At 41.5% G+C, this 20380-nt stretch overlaps 1 protein-coding gene across 8 annotated transcripts in view; it reads left to right on the top strand.

Moving 5' to 3' along the window:
* The window catches only part of mef2aa (myocyte enhancer factor 2aa), a 115314-nt gene that overhangs the window by 12721 nt on the left and 82213 nt on the right, over nucleotides 1–20380 (top strand). The window lies entirely within an intron of this gene.

The raw sequence follows: 20380 nt of genomic DNA, 5'->3' as shown, positions 1-20380 counted from the left end.
GGCACAGAGACCGGGCAAAACAAACCACGGCCATGATGCGGCATGGGATCCTGGTTAATGTAAGCCATTTTAAAATAAAAAGTTGTGTTTTGGCGAGAAGCAGTTGTCAAAACGCCAAAATGCGTCAGCGTCAATATGATTCACGGCCCATCCTGGCTGACCAGATTGCATAAAGCTTTTATGCAACGTCGTGTAGAAAGAGGCATTGAATGGAGGATAAAAATGGGAAGAGAGAATAAAATATTTATACCCATCTTTTTATTTTTTTCCTTTACAGTCAGTCAAAAAAAGCACTTAGAACAGTACAGAGACCCTCTTGAAATGTATACTACCAAATGTTGGCTTTCCTTCCTCAGCACTTGCTCTTCATTGGGTTGAAATTGCGTGCTGGTTATCAAACATTGTGGAAGTAGTGAGTATCTGGAATCTGAGTCTAATCTTGATCCTCAGTGTTTTCCAACCACGCTGTGAGATTGGCGTGAATGCTGTGCAGCTGCTGAGACACATTATGCATGACATCCATTAATATCCTTACGCTGTGGATTCCCCCGGAGGAAGATCTCTGTTCATCATGACTGTTTACCATTTCGAAATTGCAGTGTGTGTGCAACATCAAAAGGCTGCCGCCGCACTTAATACAGCTCGTAGGCTTCCTGGTAGGGTCGGGCATTGTTGCTCCCTATGGCGTTGGCATTATCATTGTTCCCCAATGAAAAGTCCATCTGATGATAGACACCCATGCAAATCAATGCCCCAACCAGCAGCACTGAATGCAATTCAATTAAATCATATGTGTGAATAACACAGTTTAAATACTTTGTTACTGTACTTCAGTACATTTTTCAGGTTTCTTTAGTTGAGTATTTATTTTTTAATTTTTTTGTTTTTATTCGCTACATTTGATAACAGGTCCCAAGACTTTGTCCATATAGTGTGTAAAGCTCAGGCCCTTGTTAATATCAACCAAAAGTACTTACCCCCCTGAAGAATTTTAATTTGAGTGTAGGGCTGTCCAAAACGTCTTAGAATTAAGGTTCATGGGGAATAAGACATGTTAAGTATAACCGGAATTCCTTTCGATGTGTATCCGAAGACTTGTCCATGTCATGTGTTGGACAGGGGGTTCTCATTTCTGTTCCTACCATGGCGACGTAACCTCACTTTTTACATTAGTGAGTTTTCAGACCCGTTAAGGCTGCCAAAAAGGTGAAAAAAAGGCTTGGGCCTTAACTAGAATTAAGCAAAAATACTTCAGAAGACACCTGTCAGATAAGAGCTTTTGGAAATGGATCATGAAGATGTTTGGAGAACGATTCCCAAATTAGCACATAAGTCGGAAGATGCTGGAGTCTATGACAAGCCTACAGTTGTAGTCATATTGACAGTTCATATTTTCATGAAAAACACAATAGAATGACAAACAAATAAGTACGAGGGTAACTGCACGTGTCTTGGGCGTATTCTTACAACACTGCGCAAGCTAATTCATTTGTAACAAAAATGTTGTATGTCGATATCGCCAAAACCGACATCTCCATGTATATCACAACTACATGTGGGTGCACTGTGTTACAAAGTGTTAGTCAATAAAGACTGCTTATTTCTGGCATACCATGTCAAGACATTAACTTGTTAAATGGGCATTCCCATGTTGTTTAACGAGATTTGCGCCGTTAGCCCGTTCATCTGTCAATTACAAGATTACTGGACATGGCATGACAAGTAGAAATGACCGCAAAGAGGCTCAAGAGACTAACCTAATACAAATATCTCGTATATAGTAGGGTTACGAAATGCTTTCAACCAAGCTGCAGCTTCTTGAAGGTCTAGAAATTATTTGAAGTTTGGGATAATTCAAGAATATTCTTTTATTCTATTGTTAAACTCAAACCAACCAGTTCATAGGTTGCAACTATATTAAAGGCTATTTTAATAAATATTATCCATTCATACATTTTCTATAGCTCTTGTGCGCATTAGCCTGATGAGTCAAGTTGGAGTCTATCCCAGCTGACTTGCGGGTGAGGTACACCCTGAATTGGTCGCTAGCCAATTGCAGGACACATATAGACAAACACAAATTCACACTCATTGATTGATTCTATTGTTGTATTGACGAGGTGATTGATCCTTTCCGTTTCGGTTCTTTGATTGAATTCACAGAAATGTTTCACAGCTTTTGCTCTAGAATGCTAAAACTTCAGCTTTACAGATGCCACCGACACATGGCTATCAGGTGTCCCAGTGTAGGTAGGTAATTACAGCAATCTAGTGACACCACCTTTTTGTCTCCCCAAGTGGTAAAAGTTGACATCTATTTTGGTTGTGGCAATGAATTAGGGGGGAACTGACGGCGTGCTTGATCTTTTCCGTATAGGTTCTTTGAATGGATTCACAGATCCAACAACGGAGACGATTAAAATCTCTGCTGTCCAGTGACAGACGGAACATGTGGGCATCTGGATAGACCGAAGAGTTTTGTGTTGATCTGGGACTTAAAGAGATTCAAGATGATCTAGCGTTTGTTTTGAAGAAAACCAGACGTTTGGCTCTGTGTGGCGGTAAAAGGAAAAAAGGCAGAAAGTGGGGCAACTGGGGAACTATACAGGCTGTGCTGTGTGTCTGACTTCTCATTTGCATTCATTTTTAATGAGCCATAAATCATCACCCAACCCTCGCATCAAAAAAGTTGTCATTCGGTAGTTGGGTAAAAGTTTCCATCGAGGGATTTACCTCGAGAACGAGAAGAGCTTCTTCCACATGAAATAGATACCACCGTTAGGAGAGGGTCATCTCTTTATCCTTGAGAAACTGAGAACTCATTCATTGGCTGGGGCCTCGAGAACCTGACTGACGCAAATGGATCATTGGGAATAGAAGTGTCCCAGCAGTAATTATATTACCACGCCGCCACACACACTACCTCTGAGGTAGGATGGTATGGGTGCGGAATGCTGCTTTTAGTCTCGTTTCCCCACCACTACCCTCCCTCACGTGAACACAGTCAAACCATCTTTTCCACTTCCAACTGTATGAATCTCACTGGTATCAAACACGGGAAGTGCGCAGAAAAGTTTTTGTCAAACCATATTCTTCTTCATAATAATAAATACATCCATCCATTTTCTTTACTGCTTATCCTCACTAGGGTCGCGGGCGTGCTGGAGCTTATCCCAGCTATCTTCGGGTGAGAGGCGGGGTACACGCTGAACTGGTCGCCAGCCAATCGCAGGGCACATATAGTAAAAACAACCATTTCCACTCACAGTCACACCTACGGGCAAGAGTATTCAATCAACCTACCATGCATGTTTTTGGGATGTGGGAGGAAACCGGAGTGTCCGGAGAAAACCCACGCAGGCACGGTGAGAACATGCAAACTCCACACAGGCGGGGCCGGGATTTGCACCCCGGTCCTCAGAACTGTGAAGCAGACGTGCTAACCAGTCGAGCACCGTGCCGCCATAATCAGAATCAGAATCATCTTTATTTTGCCAAGTATGTCCAAAAAACACAAGGAATTTGTCTCCGGTAGTTGGAGCCGCTCAAGTACGACAACAGACAGTCAATTGACAGAGAACACTTTTGAGACATAAAGACATTGAGAAAAACAGTCATGGAGCAATAAAGGGTTGCTAGTTATCTGGTAATGCCGGTACAATTTTTAATTTTTATTTTTTTTGACAATTGTGCAAAAAGATGCAGAGTCCTCTAGCACTTAGAGCAGTTTGAATGACTAATATTGCAATAGTCCAGTGCAATGACCATTGTGCAAAGGGCGCCGAGACTTCAAGGAATGTATGCAGTTTAAAGTGACTAGTAGTGCGATAATCTGGGACGATGTTGATTGTGCAAATGTTGCAGATCGTCTTACTCAGTCATTGTGCAAGTGGTGCAGATGCTACTCTGGCATGAGTGGCCAGTATTGGTCAACAACAGATATGCAAATGAAAATAGTGCAGCGTGGCGAGACTACTACTAATAAATACATACAGTACATAAATATCATTTATTATCATTACTATTGTATTAATAATAATAAAAAAAACATTACACAGTAGGATTTGACTTATGTTTTCCAAGTCATGAGCTGTTGCATAGTGTTTTTTTGTTGCTTTGCGTTGCGAGCCAAAGTAAGCAGTACGAGCAAGCTTCAGAATTCAGATACACCGCCGCTAGAGTTAAGTGAAAAATAAATGGAGCAATTAAGATGCTGTAATGCCCTCGCATGTGGGCAAGGAGGCCCACATTTGCTGATGCACTTTCAGCTGTTTATTGACCCAAATGAATCAAACACTCAAATACAAAATGAGGATATGTGCAAGGAACTGCTGTAGGCCACAACTCACACCCAGACAATCACATGCAGGCTCACCACCCAAGTTGTGCCAACCCGACTTCAGCTCCTGACCGCAGTCACTAGGCCACACCCCTTAAAGGCCACACGTGCCACACTGCAGTTGCTGTTGTTATGACTTTCGGCTTATCCCAAGGTACAGTAATTGCACTTTATGAAACCAGTTCATTTGTATAGAATGTAAAGACATTCTTTTATGTTTTTTTTGGTTTTATACAATACAGTGGTATTTTTTTTCTGTTAAAGACACGTACCCAAAAAATTGGTGGTGTTTCTTGGGAGGCTGAAATAGAAATGGCATTTCCATTCATTCAAATGGGGAAAATTGGTTTGATGTAGGAGAAAATTGAGTTTCAATCTTGGCCACGGACTGAATTAAACTTGAAAGTCAAGGTACCACTGTTATTATTATTTTTATTATACATAGTAGATAATACTAAATGAATAAATATTAATATATAATAATAATGATAATCATCATCGTCATCATCTTCATGATTATACTCTAATAACTAATAATAAGTTATATATGATAATATATCAGTCTCACTTTCCCAAGTCACAGGACTCCAAAAAGTTGAAGTCAAACATGCTCTAACAATCTAACAAATAAATATTATATAAACTTTCTGATCCTGCCACCTCCCTTTGTGGTCTTTTGCATCTCTTTGCCTTAAAGCCTACATGTCTGTTTCATTCCCCCCCACCCCCCTTGCACTGCTCTGTACTACTAAGTCAGTTACAAAAGAGACATGAAATTAATGTAGTGTCGTCTTCTCGTGAAACCCGAGGGCACTCGGTCAAAGTCACCTTGCTTAGTCCTTCCTTCCCCTGACAGTTGCATGAGAGTGAGATGGAGGATGTCTGCGTGCTCGCAAAGTCAGCGTACTGTACCATGTCCTATTTGGTTGTCGTTGTCGTTTCTAGATTTCTTTTTTTGTAAACGATGCAGAGATCTGCCTGGTTTTCAGACGGCGGTGTCATTTGGCCACGGGTGAAACATTTTCGCTCTCGTCCTGTGGGGGTTTCAGTTCCTTTTGATGTCATTTCGGAGGTGATAAGTAGCTTCCCGTCTCGCCATTCCCCAGCTTGCACAAGGTGCGAGTGACATGAAGGATTGTTTGAACTTGCATTGATCCAGTGAGGGATTACAGCTGGGTCATTCGAGAGTTGGGCTGAGCTGCCGTCGTCATGGTGGCAGATTAACCACTTTCTGTCTGCTCGGGTGCCGTTCGACCGTGTGCGCTAGTTTAGGTCACAATCTCCTTTTCAACTACAGTATAAATTTTTATATGCCATTTGATAGAATTTAGAGTCTCAATCTGACTTGTCGCGTGGGGAAGATGCATATTACTTAATCGAGTAAGGCGAGGAAGCCATGGGTGACCTCCAGTAGGCCTATCACTTTCAAGTTTCCAGTCTTGTGAAAGTCTGTTTTACCTACTTTTAAAATTGTATTTGCATTTAAAGGAGAAATACAATAAACTCCTGTTTATACGTTCCTGACCCATCAGACACAGACAGAGACAATATAAAAAAAAGAGAGGTAACATTTTTTTTTACCCTTCCAACCTATTTAAGCCTTTTTAAAAACGTTATAAACATATTTCAACACACCCCAAAAAGTTGCCCGTATAAAATGTGTAGAAATTACTGTATGTATTGAGGTATCTGGGTTAGATATGTGCCTTTAAGAGGTGGGGCTGGGTGTGATGGCGTCAGCATGCGTGAGTGTCTGGGCGTGAGCTGTGGCTCCTGCATGGATATGCTCATTGTGTTTGTTTTTTTTACTGTTCTTGTGGCATTCAATAAACTGCTTAAGAATGCATCAGCAACTTGGGCTCTTCTTTCCCACATGTGAGGGCATTACAGTAATTATACAGTCAAAACCCACAAAAATGATCGCACTAAACTGCAGATTTACGTGATATAGTGGGATTCTGTGAGAGAGCTGGAGGGGGTGCGACATTCCTCTTTCATATGGAGTAGCAACTTGATGATCATTTTGTTAAAGGCAGGGTATGCAAATTTTTTAAATGTTACAAGTAGGCCTGTCACTATAATAATTTTTCTAAGACGATATATTTTCCCAAAAGCTATCACGATAAACGATATATTTTTTCAATGCCTCTGAAATAATGAAAAATAAAGCTCACCCATATTATTTATTAATTGTATTTAAATTTTTTGCTTTTAAATCATTTTTGTTATTAGTTTTATTGTCGTTATTATTATAATTTACTTTCTTGTTTCTCTATTAAATAGTTTTTCTTTACTCTGTGATATGGAACCCCCTGGGTCTGAAATAAAGAATACAGCTGCAAGACTAGCCTGGTGTACAATGGAGCATTCTATTCTATAAATGTTAAAAATGTTCTTGATAACTCTAGAACGCCTTGACATACCACATCTGCCATTTCGAAGTGATTATATAACAGATATACAACAGTTAAACCGATAAATAGAGTGCTCCTCGGTCGGCCAGACGCCCGCAATGAGCCGATGGACGAACGAGGATGAGACCGAATCTGGAATTTCATTTGGTTTCACAGAGGTGGAATATTTTGCCAAACTGATCAGAAGTAAATTTTCTCTATGTATACCGTCATTCAGAATAGAGCCAGGGAAAGCTCTGTCTGCGCATGCTTCGTCTTGCAGTAAATGTGCGGGGATGTCATCGTTTGCACACGGCGTAAATGTGGCGGCTCCCGACAGAGCTCGTATGCGTATGTTTTGAACTACTTATAAGTTGTTTTTATCAAGCGTTTTTAAAAAGAATAAACGTAAAAAAACAATCCCAACTACTGTGCTGAATAGACGACGGACCTCCATCTTGATAAATGACGTGAGGTTCACGATGACGTGCGCATGTCTCACGGCCGATTAAATGTATTGCACATCATCTATACACCCGATCGGACTACATCACGTCACACGTAAACAGTTGACGAGAGCTCTTCAATCGGAATTATTTCAATCGGAATGACAAAAAAGTCTCTATAAATCCGGCTACTGTGTGGTTGGTACGCTGAAGACACGCCCTTCACCTGCCAATCAAATATACTGTATGTTGACGTTCGCTGAAGTCTACTACTGGCTGAATAATGTGCCACTGAGGTTATGCTTAATAAACATTTAACGGTCCAGTGTTTGTGTTAATTGGGGAATAACACACAACAAATTGGAGAGGCACTGACGTTTTAAAGGTCAGAGGACAAAGATGTAAAACATTTTCTTGATAACTCTAGAACCCCTTGACAAACCACATCTGCCATTTCGAAGTGATTATATAGCAGATATACAACAGTTAAATCGATAAATATGATTCAGAATGCGCCTTCTGCTTTTTGTATCTAGCCCCTTCCGGTCTTCGGCTCTGTCCGGCGCTGTGATGTAACACAAGCCAAACAGCCTGTTCATTCGGCGTTGTGTGCTATGTTTCCATGCTGTTGTTCCCATCCTTGTATGTTTGTTGTTGTATGATTTAGCGATTTCACAATGGTTTATTGTGTGGCATTTGGTTGTACAAATGGTTCAGGCAGGGCAAGAGTTTTTTTGGGTTTTCCAAGTGAAAAAGGAATACGTGACTAGTGGATGGGGAAAGTCAATCGACAGGGGAAGAAACGTGGTCAGCTATGGGTGCCTAGAAAGCATTCCAAACTCTGTGCTGATCACTTCGAACTGCCATGTTTTGAGAAAGACTTACCAGGAAGCATTGGATACACAGGTGTAGTTAGGCAGAGGCTGAAATCAGCTGCGGTGCCAACAATTTTTCCTACGGCCATCGGGACCTCAACCGCTAGCAAGAGAACAAAATCTTGCAGCCGCCACGGTCCAGCGGCGAAGCGGCGCAGACGAGAGGTGAGGATTTCCTTGCATATACCTACGACTCTATTATGGTTTCTATGCACTGGGCAGTAGGAAAAAAATACCCACGCAGTACTTTTCAGTACTGTCGTCTGTACTTTTGCTTATATGACAATCCAACAGACACGGCAAAGATTTTCTGTGCGGCGTGTTATAACGCTACTCGAGGGAGGGGCACACAATATATAGGAATACTGCATACTATGTAAAAGCTTGTGCTGTGTCACTGAAACATATATGTATGTATAATACATATGGTTGTGCTCAAAAATATTGTGACCCCTGGGGTGCCATTATTTCTAGACAAGACTGGATAAAAAGACATGCTTTTGACATACCGTCACATGGACCCAGTGGCCACTCTCTTTTTCTGTTGTACATCTGCTACATGGCTGCTCGTCGTCGTCACTGTCAGGTTCCGACCTCCTGATCGGTTCAAACATGTACGGTTTGATGATGCCAAGTTCAGTTGGGTGCTCCTGTATGTCGAAATCCTCCTCCTCATATTCCAACACGTTGCTCGCCATTGTGTATAGAGTGTAGCGCGCTGTTTGTCAATCGCAAAGTCACTTCCGGTAGCCCACTTCCGGTGGATCGAGTAACCACACCACGGTGTCTTGAGCTTCAGGTATGTTCGGGGAGTGCTCAATACTTGTTATAAAAACCACATTTTTAGCTAAACTATAGTTGACAACTTGCTGGAAGTTACCTGCATGTATTACATGGCATATAAACAATGCAAATAGGAATTTTAACTGACCCTATAAACATCTTAAACGATTTCGCCATGGTGGAGTGAGCTGTTTAGGTCCTTAACTCACTAGCTCGTTAGCTCGCAGGCTAGCTCGTTAGCTTGTGGTTGGTTTAGCGAACACAACAGTCAACTTTCCCTTAAGTGTCTCTGTTGTGTGAATCTGCGCGCTGCACATGGAGCAAGGCTGTGGAGTATTGGACGGAGCCAACACTGAGTGTACCAGTCCGCTGGCGTTTTGATCTGTACGCCGGCTCACCACAACAATGGCCATTTATCGAGTCCGGAAAAAGCTATGGTTGTCCATTTTATTGATCAAACGATAGGTTTATAGTAATTATCATGACAGGCCTACGAGCAAAGTTTTAATCAAGCCTCATTTCATGTTCCCGCCCCTGCTCCCGCACCGCCACCTCGCATGTCTGCACAAAGAAACGCTCGCAGCTCACTCAATGAAAGAACCAGGAAGACAGCGTTTCGTCACGCTCTACTGGCCGCCTCAGAGTGCTCCTCGGTCGGCCAGACGCCCGCAATGATCCGATGGACGAACGGGGAAGAGACCTGCGTCCCACTCGCCTGCAGCTGCCTCACTCAGAGTGCACTGCGAGCCCCAGTGTTACACAAAATGTTGCCGGTTTGATATTGTATTTTTTGGAATGTACAATCAATTTAATATATAAGAGGTGATCAACTGACCCGATGACCCAGGGAGAATGGTGACGTCACAGACGACCCTGGGTTGTCGGGTCAGATGATGGTGGTGGTTTTCCAAGGCCAGCAATATGCAGCCGTCCGCGTGTGGGACACAAGCGTTATACATTATATATGTTTATCCTTCATTTTAAGTAGAGAGCTGTCTAATTCGGGTCATAGATACAGTTTAAACATCCATCCATCCATTTTCTTTACCACTTATCCTCACAAGGGTCGCGGGCGTTCTGGAGCCTATCCCAACTATCTTCGGGCGAGAGGCGGGGTACATCCCGAACTGATCCCCAGCCAATCGCAGGGCACATATAACAAACAACCATTCGCACTCACGTTCACACCTACGGGCAATTTAGGGTCTTCAATTAACCTACCATGCATGTTTTTGGTTTGTGGGAGGAAACCGGGGTACCCGGAGAAAACCCACGCAGGCACGGGGAGAACATGCAAACTCCACACAGACGGGCCGGATTTAAACCTGGGTCCTCAGAACTGTGAGGCAGATGGCTTAACCAGTCGTACACCATGTTGCCCAGTTTAAACCTATATGACAAAAAGTGTTGTTTTTTTCAAACTGAAAATTCCAGCTTTCAATTGTTAATCGTTTACATTTTTCCAAGAGGAAATATATTCAAATTTATATTCTTTCTGTATTAGAGAATTTGATGCTGGGGAAAAAAGCTTCAAAGCTTGTTCAGTGATAGCAGAACAAAAACAAGAAAATAAAATTATTTTGAATAATATAATTTTAAATTGCTTTTTCTATAGGCGAATTAATCTGGCAAATCAGGTTTTTGTGAAAAAAAAATCTGAGATTTTAATTTAAGGCTCTATCGCCCTCTACATTTTTCAGTCAGCGTGACCCTTTTCACTTATTTCTGCTCTTTGCACTACCATGATGGCACTTATTAATTATGTCTCATTAGTTGCTTTGGAAACCGCAGTGCAAGTGATATAGATATAACATTAGCTCATCCAAAGAAAGACAGAGAAGGCTCCCTGCCCTGCGAGACAAAGAGTGAAATCACATCTGGAAAAGAAGCACTGGGAAGGGTTGTTTGTTGTTGAGGGATCAGCCCCTATCCCAGATTATCATCAGGAGACATTAACACTAGTGATGCTGCAGGGGCCACAATCCTTCCATTTCACCACTGGAGAGAGAGATAAGCTCACAAAAAAGGGGTGGTAGTAGGAGAGTAAAAGAGGAGAAGGGTGATATGTGGCACAAAAGGGCTGGCTCGCCTCCGCTTCCCTCAGGCCAACAGCCCCATTTACAGATACAACAACTCCCGATGAAAGCCAAGAAAAAAAAAGGGGTGGGGGGAGGGTTGTTTCCTCCCGCATGGGTGTCAAGGCTCCATTGAAACAAATTGGTAAAGGTGTATATTTAGGTTAGTCCAACTACCCAGTGGTGACACTTTTGCAGCCTTACCACATGGATAGCTGTGTGAACAAGCAGCACGGTGTACTATTGCTTAGCATGTCTGCTACATTCTTCTGATGTTCTGGGTTCGAAACCAGGCTTCATGGATTTTCTCTGGGTACTTTGGCTTCCTTCCACAATCCCAAACCAAGCAAGTTTTGTTCGTTGAAGACTCTAAATTGTCCATAGGTGTGAATGTGAATGAATATTTGTTTATGTGTGCCCTGCGATTGGCCGGGTGTACCCCGCCTCATGCCTAGTCAGCTGGGATAGGCTTCAGGTCACTCGCGTCCCTAATGAGTGTTACAGAAAATTGAATTGAGTTCAACTAAGCAGCATGGTAGGACAAGTGGTTCGTATGTCTGGCTCAAGCATTGACATCTGCTTTTGAATCTTTATTTGGTTTGTCCGGGTACTCCTGTTTTTGCCAACCTTCCAAAAACATGCTGTTGGGTTCATTGAAGATTATAAATTGGCCATAGGTGTGGGTGGGATAGGCTTCAGCTCACCCATGCTCCTGAGATTAAGAGGCATAGAAACTGGATGGATTTCTAACTGGGTGAACATGCATCCTCCAGCATGATGCTAATGTATGTCTGTGATTCATTCTTATTTAACCAGTGGAGTGGTTGGGAATAAAAACAAACAAACAAGGAAAGGTCTCCGCCGACCAATTGTAAGGGTGTGCAAGTTGTCTAGCCAGTTTAATGAACCTTCCAGTAAACATAATAAGCCCACAAAGTGTAGCCACCAGAGATGAGCCCCTCTGTGGTTGTTTAGTCTCGGACTAATCATCACAATGGTGCTCAGATGGGAAGGGTGTCCCTGAGGTGGTCCCTCCCTTTCCTCCTCTCCAGCTTTCTCCTTTGACTGCAGAGAACATGCAGACGTGCAGAAGAATAACAGGAAGTGGATGGGCAGGAAGTGGAATCTTGTCTACCCGAGGCCTGCAATTGGATTGTGAGGATAAGCAGTTGGAATCCCTGCTGTAACATGAGTCAGGCTCTGGCCACACTTCTTATTTCCCTCCCAGGAATGGCTTCAAACTCCCCCCCACAGCCCACAGACACATTTTAGACAAATCTGCTGCTATAGCCCCCACCATGCGATACTCTTTGATACTTGTCCAAAATATCCCACCCAAACTGTGCCACTTTCCAGGTCTTGGAGTCCGCGGTTTATGATATAGTTCTGTTCCTACGGTGGTGACCTAATTTAGAATTAAAATTGCCTTGAAATTGGATTCTGACATTTAAAGTCTACCCCTAAATGATTAAGATATGTGTCCCAAGACTTCTTTCCATGTAGAATTTATTCTAGTACAGAGGTCCTTGGGTTAGGGTTACTTAATCAAATACAGCTGGACTCCAATGAAGGTGTAGAACCATCTTGATCAGAAGAAATGTACCCCACCCGCGTTAAATATATGAGTGTCACAGCAAAGGGTCTGAATACTTCTGGCTGTGTGATATTTCAGTTTTTTTTTTTTAATAAATTGTAAAAATTTCAACAATTCCGTTTTTTTTCTGTCAATATGGAGTACTGTGTGTACATTGAGGGAAAAAATGAACTTAAATGATTTTAACAAATGGCTGCAATATAACAAAGCGTGAAAAATTTAAGGGGGTCTGAAACCTTTCCGTACCCACTGTATATATGCAGCAGCTGCAACTCGCTTAAGACCCGGAAATGCGGTTTGGACGTTCAGCTGAGTTGTGTGGGTGGGTGGGTAGTTGAATCTTGATTAACAAAAGTACGTCACACTGTCTGCGATTTCAAATCCACCCGTTTTGCTAGCCTTATGCCGTTTATTGACTTTTGCATTCAATCAACAAATCACATAGAAACTTAAACGATTTTTCCTTAAACCATCATTTTGACCTACCGTATGTTATGCATGAAACAGTAGAAAAAAATGGATTCTGATGGAAGGGGACCTGACCTTTAAAGCAGTACATTTGGGTCATGAGCTGAAAAAGTTTGGGAAACGCAGGTTAAAAGGGCCTGTTTTGTTCTGTTGATTCTGCCAAAACAGCTGTAGTTTACTGGATAAAGAAGTCATCTGTAGCCAGCCTCCCTGCTAAAACAGTTTTTGTTTAGGCACTATTTAATTGCAGAAAAGCCCCACCTATTGGTGGTTTGCTATTGCGCAAACTCACCTATTTTTAATTTATTTTTTAAACTTTTTTTTTTTAAGCAAAGCTACCCTCTTTCATTGATTGAAAAGCTATCCTATTCGCAACAGCCCTGTCTAAATATTAATTGGTCTAAAGTAAATAACTATTTATATTGGCAATTTTAAACATTTTCAAGGCGGGGGGCAACAATTACTCAACTTTTCAAAAACTATTTGCTGCAGGGCTCAGTCCCTATCACTGTACTGCAAAATTTGGTCTCTTGAGTATACCGGCATATGAGTTGCACCCACATATTATACATACAGTAAGGACTTGGTTCCTATCAGTTGCAAATAGCTTAGATTAGTATATAGCGCGAAACCAGACTGGTGATGAGTAAATTGATAGCCAAGTTAGCAAATTTATCCCTACAGTTGTTTTCAGACATTACCATACTTGTATTCCACCACGAGAACAAGTATAATTAAGGTATTTTAGTTTGCGTGCTGGCACGGTGGCCGACTGGTTAGAGCGTCTGCCTCACAGTTCTGAGGACCCGTGTTCAATCCCCGGCCCCGCCTCTGTGGAGTTTGCATGTTCTCCCTGTGCCTGTGTGGGTTTTCTCCGGGCACTCCGGTTTCCTCCCACATCCCAAAAACATGGATTAATTGGAGACTCTAAATTGCCCGTAGGTGTGAATGTGAGTGCGAATGGTTGTTTGTTTGTATGTGCCCTGCGATTGGCTGGCAACCAGTTCAGGGTGTACCCCGCCTCCTGCCCGATGATAGCTGGAATAGGCTCCAGCACGCCCGCGACCCTAGTGAGGAGAAGCGGTTCAGAAAATGGATGGATGGATGGATAGTTTGCTTGCTGCATGTAAAGATCAGTCAGTTAACCAATTATTTTCTTCCTGTAGCTGATCAAGGAAATCTAGCCAAATGCCAAACACAAGAATAGCGATACCCGCAAATCCAGTTTGCAAGCATGTGCTCATCATTATCCTGGCTGTCACAGCGGGACAGCTCAGGTCTGGAGGCATAATGGACACTGCCATGACATTTCTCTTACACAGATGTGAAATGACAAGCTGAGAGGGAATTCAGACAGCAGGTGTACACTCTCAATTTATTGCACACGCCGAACAAACCTAAAGCTAAGCTAAAGACAGCTGTCAGGCACAGAACCAGAACCTGAAGTGTCCTACATCACTGACATACAAACAGGGGTTTAGAACATTCAGGGATAGATTCCCTGGTCCCAATAAATTGATTATTGTATCGTTTATTTTGCTGCTTGACCATCCCTAATATGCAAATAAGTATTGTTTATGTTGTAGGATTTTGGATGTGGCTGATTTGTAAATGTATGTATTAGTATGAAAAGGACATGCTAATTGGTTAAAAATATATATATTTGATGGTTACTTTAAAAGGCTTTATTTATTAGGATCTTCTCGGGGGAAAAAAAACGACTATTGAGTTGTACATTTAACATATTTTGGTAGGTTGTTGGAGAAGCTTTGTTTAACTAGTCAGATTTGTTTTTTAACCTAAAAAAGCTTTATTCGTTTGGATTTTGTACAAAAAAAAAAAAGCACTAATTAGCATTGTAGTTGTTGTATTTCAGGGAGGGAGGGTCATGAAAGAACTTTGCTCATTCTGTAGGAAAATGCATTGAAATCAATCGAAAACTAACATTTGGTGGTTACTTGAAAAAGCTTATTTTATTGAGCTTTTGTATAAGATAGATTTTACATATTTGGGTGGTAACTTGAAAAAAACTTTGTTCCTTTAGGCTAGTGCACAAACCTAATGTACACAACGTAGGTATGAGATTTTCAGAATTGATTTAACTTTTTTACAGTGGTTAACTCTATACCAGTACTCAGATACAATAAGTTCAATGTTAATCATCAAATCTTGTCTGTGATATGACAATAAAACCAAGCTCACCTGACTATGCTGGATTAGCCAGTGATTTCCTTGGAAACGAACCTCTACACACGTTATTGGCTAATAGCCTCATTTAAGGATATTCTTGCTTATATGGAATCCTTTACACTGTAAGCCGGCTCCGCCCCGGCGCCCCCTGACATGCTGCATCTGATTCAATGTTGTGTCTTTTAGTCATTGTCACCTGCGTTGTTTAGTGTCTTGTAGTTTTTGTCGCTGTCCTCCTTGCCTTGATCTCACAGAGATCTGAGCCAAATCACTAAATAGAACTTGTATTTTGCAGTCAATTGGGCTCAGAATAAAATGCCAAGTGGTATCGTACTGCCACAGACCTACATGGAGTGTTTGCATTGTGATACTGACGGTTTTGACCAATTAGGTTTGTAGCTACAGATACTGTAGTCTACTGCTGCGACCAGCACACCAAAAAAGGGGTACGGGGTGTCCAAGGTTTCTCAACATATGACGTTTTGAGTTTATGAACTAGTTTGCACGGAGACATCAAAATACATGGTTACTCGGGATGCACAATAACTGTTTTTTCCTCCGATGCCGTTAACCGATAACTTGCTGCTTCTCCAAACCGATACAGCCCACTAAGACAACCGCACCTCTGCATGCGGCCAAACCGCCCCCGCTTGCTCCTCTGTCGGCTTGAGCTACTAAGCAAGTCCGCTGGGTCTTACCGAGAGCTGCGCTCCAAAGGACGTAAACGGCCGTGAGTGTCATAGGTACGAACTCAGTCACTGGATGATCGTAATTTCAGCTGGTGATGATGTATTAATTTACTGCGGATATTGACTACTTAAGGTGTTTTAGGCGAAGAATTTTGGTCAAAATATCCATGACTGTCACAAGTCAATGCAATAGCAGCCGTCTGGCTGGCCGTTGGCGACCAGCACGCCGTATGAGACTGCTCTTGTTATCGGTCCAATTTTTTATTTATATAGGGCCTAGCGGTGTGATGTTATTTTTCCTTGCAACCCTAATGGTTATGCAGCACAAGAAGGCATGCTCGGTTTTTCATTGGATTGTTTTATATTTTATGACTGTAATCACGACAATTCGAGGATATGAACGGCGCACAATGAACTAGTTTGCAACACGGTTTAAGTCATGTGGCACAAGTAGGGACGCTCTGTTACCATTGTATGTGCTGTTTTTTTGTCTACTGATTTTCATTGGATTATTTCATATTTATGGTCCGTACGTATTTGTAATACAAATGTTTCACTGTAATTTTGAATTCACTAGTGCGTTAGTGTAGGTTAGTTTTTGACTATTGTGCATTCTGAATTACTTAAAAAATTCGTTTATGTTGCTACAGTAGGAACATAATTCCATCATAAACTGAGGAAACCCTGGAGCTTATAGCATTTTACTCGGCAGACCAGTAAACTTTTCAGGAACCCAGTTTTAGATCAAGACCAAGTTCACACATTTTCCTGTCCTTTCTTATACTGACATTTGTGACCGCTTAGCAGAGTGATCTCAGTCAGGTTTGCCACGATCCAGAAGGCTAGACACCATAATATCAGTTCATCTTTAAGCCATAATTACTGTGTACCGCTGAAAAGCGGTCATTTTTATTGACACTGCCAATTCTCTCCGGGAAAGCTTGTTTCATGACTGCTAAATTCGTCTAATTGTTGCAGTCATTAACCCTTTTACATTTGCACCCATAAGGGGGAATGTAGTTGTTTTAGACATTTTTATCTGCTCGCCATAAGTGATTGATCTGGGGATATAATTCTTCTTTCAGGGAAGCAGGCCTAGGGTTGGGCAACATTGAATTTGAGCGATTCCGGTTCTGATTCGGCTTCTGTAGTTTGATTCCGGTTCCAAATGATTCTCGATTCCGATGCTTTTAGGGGGCAGGGTCAAAAAAGTTTCCATGGTTTAAATAAAGGGTGTCCAAATTATGAACATCCATTTTCTTAGCAGCCTGCAGCATAGACTAAAATGAACATTTGACTCGAGGTTCTTTATAACCAGTATCAATGTCAAACCTATGAACTAAAAGGCAATGTGTGTGGAACTAACCCAATTGACTTAATATTCATTAATTAATATTTCAGATAAAACTTAAATATTTGAATCAATATTATATATTCACACGGCATCTGTGATTGTTTTTGATTTAGATTTTTTAAATGGATGGAGCCAAAAAAAACGCTGATTCCTTTGCCTACCCACCGATGAGGCACAAGGTTAGTGTTTGTGATACTGTGAGACAACGTTTATGTGAATTAATTGTGATGTAAAGTTGCTACGGTGAAATTTTAGCCCAAAGTTAAGCTTTTTTTTGTTTGTTTTTGTCATCGGCGCTTACGTTGGTTTGAAGACTAAAATAAACGCTAAAACCATCAGTGCAAAAGTGCAAGCAACCGTTTACCTTGTTAGCTGTCTCAATGTTGGCATAGATGTATTTTATTGTTTCATTCACCCAGTTGACTGAGTTGACTTCACTGAAGCTCCGCGCGGTGTAGGCTGAGGCTCAGAGCGAGTCAGGCGCTACACATTGGGAAAAACTCCTTTGAAAATATGCCGTAATTTCTCGTGTATAATGCGCACCCATGTATAATACGCCCCCCCAAAGTTGACCTCAAAATTCTGGAAAACCCTTCTACCTATGTGTAATGCATTTTTACAGTGCATGATTTTGCGTCTACCCATATGATCAAAACATGAAGTATTATCTGTATTTTGTTAGTTTTTTCAAAGAATTATTCTGAAGTTAAGCACTTTATTAGAACACATAAAACGTTGTTTTTATTTACTTGCTCTTATTTTGAAATTTAAAGACCTACTTTTATTTATGAGAAAACACACAGTTGTGCGCATGTTTGATTACCCAGGCAGAATTTGTAAGATGGGTACAATTCTTTTAAAGAAAACATGACGCACACATTTAATTTAATTTTAATGGGATTCAAATTAAACTGTCAAGCATTTCAGAAAAGCATTATCATTAAACAAAACATAACCATAAAGAAATTAATGATGGTTGTTGTTCAGTCATCAGTCGTATTTTAAAAAAACAAAAAACAATATTTCACAAATTCTGCCTGGGTATGTAAATTTATGAGCACAATTGTACATATATGCAGTCATATGTACCCCTGTCACATTGAAATGAAAGTGAAGGCTACACTTTTTTCATAACCTCTAGGTGGCATACTAGAATGAAAGTGTACAGCTTTTTCATAACCTCTAGGGGGCGGTGGCATATTGCAACGAAAGTGTACAGCATGTTCATAACCTCTAGATGGCGGCATACATTTATAAAATGGGAAAGTCTTTTTCATTTCCCCCTATACCTATGTATAATGCACACTATTGACTTTTGACAATTTTTTGGGGGGGGAAAAAATGCGCATTAAACACGAGAAATTACGGTTATCTTATTCCAAGTGTTGCACTGAGGCGACTGAACATTAATTTGCACAAAGTTAAGACACACATTTGTTCGCTGCCGCTGCTATTGGGCACAAGCACTTCATCGTGCCTGTTCTTCTTCGTTGGTTTACGGGGCTTCTTCATTGCTTTTCGCCTCGTCCTCTTCGCGGCTGGAGGACTAGGCATCGAAACCGGGAACCGAAAGTTTTAAATTTGAACGGTTCCGGGAAACTGGAACGTTAGTCCTGGTTCCAATCGGTTCTTGATGCCCAACCCTAAACAGGAAAGACATGGTTGTTCCCAAGGGAACAGTGGCCAGGTTACACGGATAAGTGGGAATATATATTTATATGCATATACTCCAACCTTTTTCACCCCCATGATCTCCCTTGCACCCCAGGCGACTTGTACCGATGTTAGCCTGGGACTGGGCGCTGTCTTAATCATCTTAAGAACAAAGTTGGCATCGTGGTCAGCTTGGGAAGATCAATACGATGTCACCACTCTCTGTTTGCATGCGGAGCATAAGCGCTCTCTAGTTAGCTAGGTAGCCACTTGGTCGACCCCAGTCAAGTCAAGCAAGATTTTGACTTTTGAGTCATGTTTTTCATGTTTCAAATATTTGTTGTAGTCTTAATACACTTACTAGCATTTTCAAGTAACCACCAATTCATACCAGTTTTCTACTAATTACAATTCTTTTTTTAGTACCATTCCTACTAACTAAAAAAAGATTTTGTTCAAGTAGCCCCTCCAAAGTATGTCAAATTTATTACTAATTAGTAAAAAAATTTTGTACAAAATCCTAATCCTAAATGAAGCTTTTTCAAATAACCACCAAATATGTCTGCATTCAGCTAATTACAGTGCCGTTTTCATACCACTCCTACTAAATAAAGCCTATTCAGGTAACCACCAATTTACTGTATGCCAGTTTTTGTCTTATTACCTGGACTTTTGACATTTACTGTAATTGCATGAATTAAAAAAAAAAATGCAATTAAATAAAAAATATTAAAGTAACCCCCCCAAAAGAGGGAAAACATTTTGTTGTCGAATTCTGGGTCGTACAACCCTGTTGTATGAATTTTGTACTGTATAAAATTAAAAGTGACGATTTGGTGCTAGGCACGGTGGATGACTGGTTAGAGCGTCAGCCTCACAGTTCTGAGGACCAGGGTTCAATCCCCGGTCCCGCCTGTGTGCAGTTTGCATGTTCTCCCCGTGCCTGCGTGGGTTTTCTCCGGGCACTCCGGTTTCCTCCCACAGCCCAAAAACATGCATTAATTGGAGACTCTAAATTGCCCGTAGGTGTGAATGTGAGTGCGAATGGTTGTTTGTTTGTATGTGCCCTGCGATTGGCTGGCAACCAGTTCAGGGTGTACCCCGCCTCCTGCCCGATGATAGCTGGGATAGGCTCCAGCGCGCCCGTGACCCTAGTGAGGAGAAGCGGCTCAAATGGATGGATGGATTTGGTGCTAGTTTTTGCACTGCTGCCGTATTTGCCAATTAACTCATAAACAACCCCAAACGAAAGATTGATGGATGGTTGTTATGTGATATTAATGTGAAAATTGACATAATATTTTGGCTCACCTGTTTACTGATTTTTGTTGTTGCTGTTTTTTTAAATGGCGATGTAATAGTCTGTAAATGTGCCCTGCTGTCACAGGCTGTCTTTCATTGACTTCAGCTGTGGCTCACATGAGGAGATAAGGCCCCAGACATGTGGGTCTCATACTCGGAATGACATTGAGAACAGAAGACTCTTGTGCTTTGAAGTGCCTAAGGAGACATTACCGAGTG

Source organism: Phyllopteryx taeniolatus, chromosome 5, assembly GCF_024500385.1.
Source record: "Phyllopteryx taeniolatus isolate TA_2022b chromosome 5, UOR_Ptae_1.2, whole genome shotgun sequence".
Taxonomy (NCBI): Eukaryota; Metazoa; Chordata; class Actinopteri; order Syngnathiformes; family Syngnathidae; genus Phyllopteryx; species Phyllopteryx taeniolatus.
Note: the sequence above shows the minus strand (reverse complement) of the source record. Positions and strands in the feature narration are given on the sequence as shown.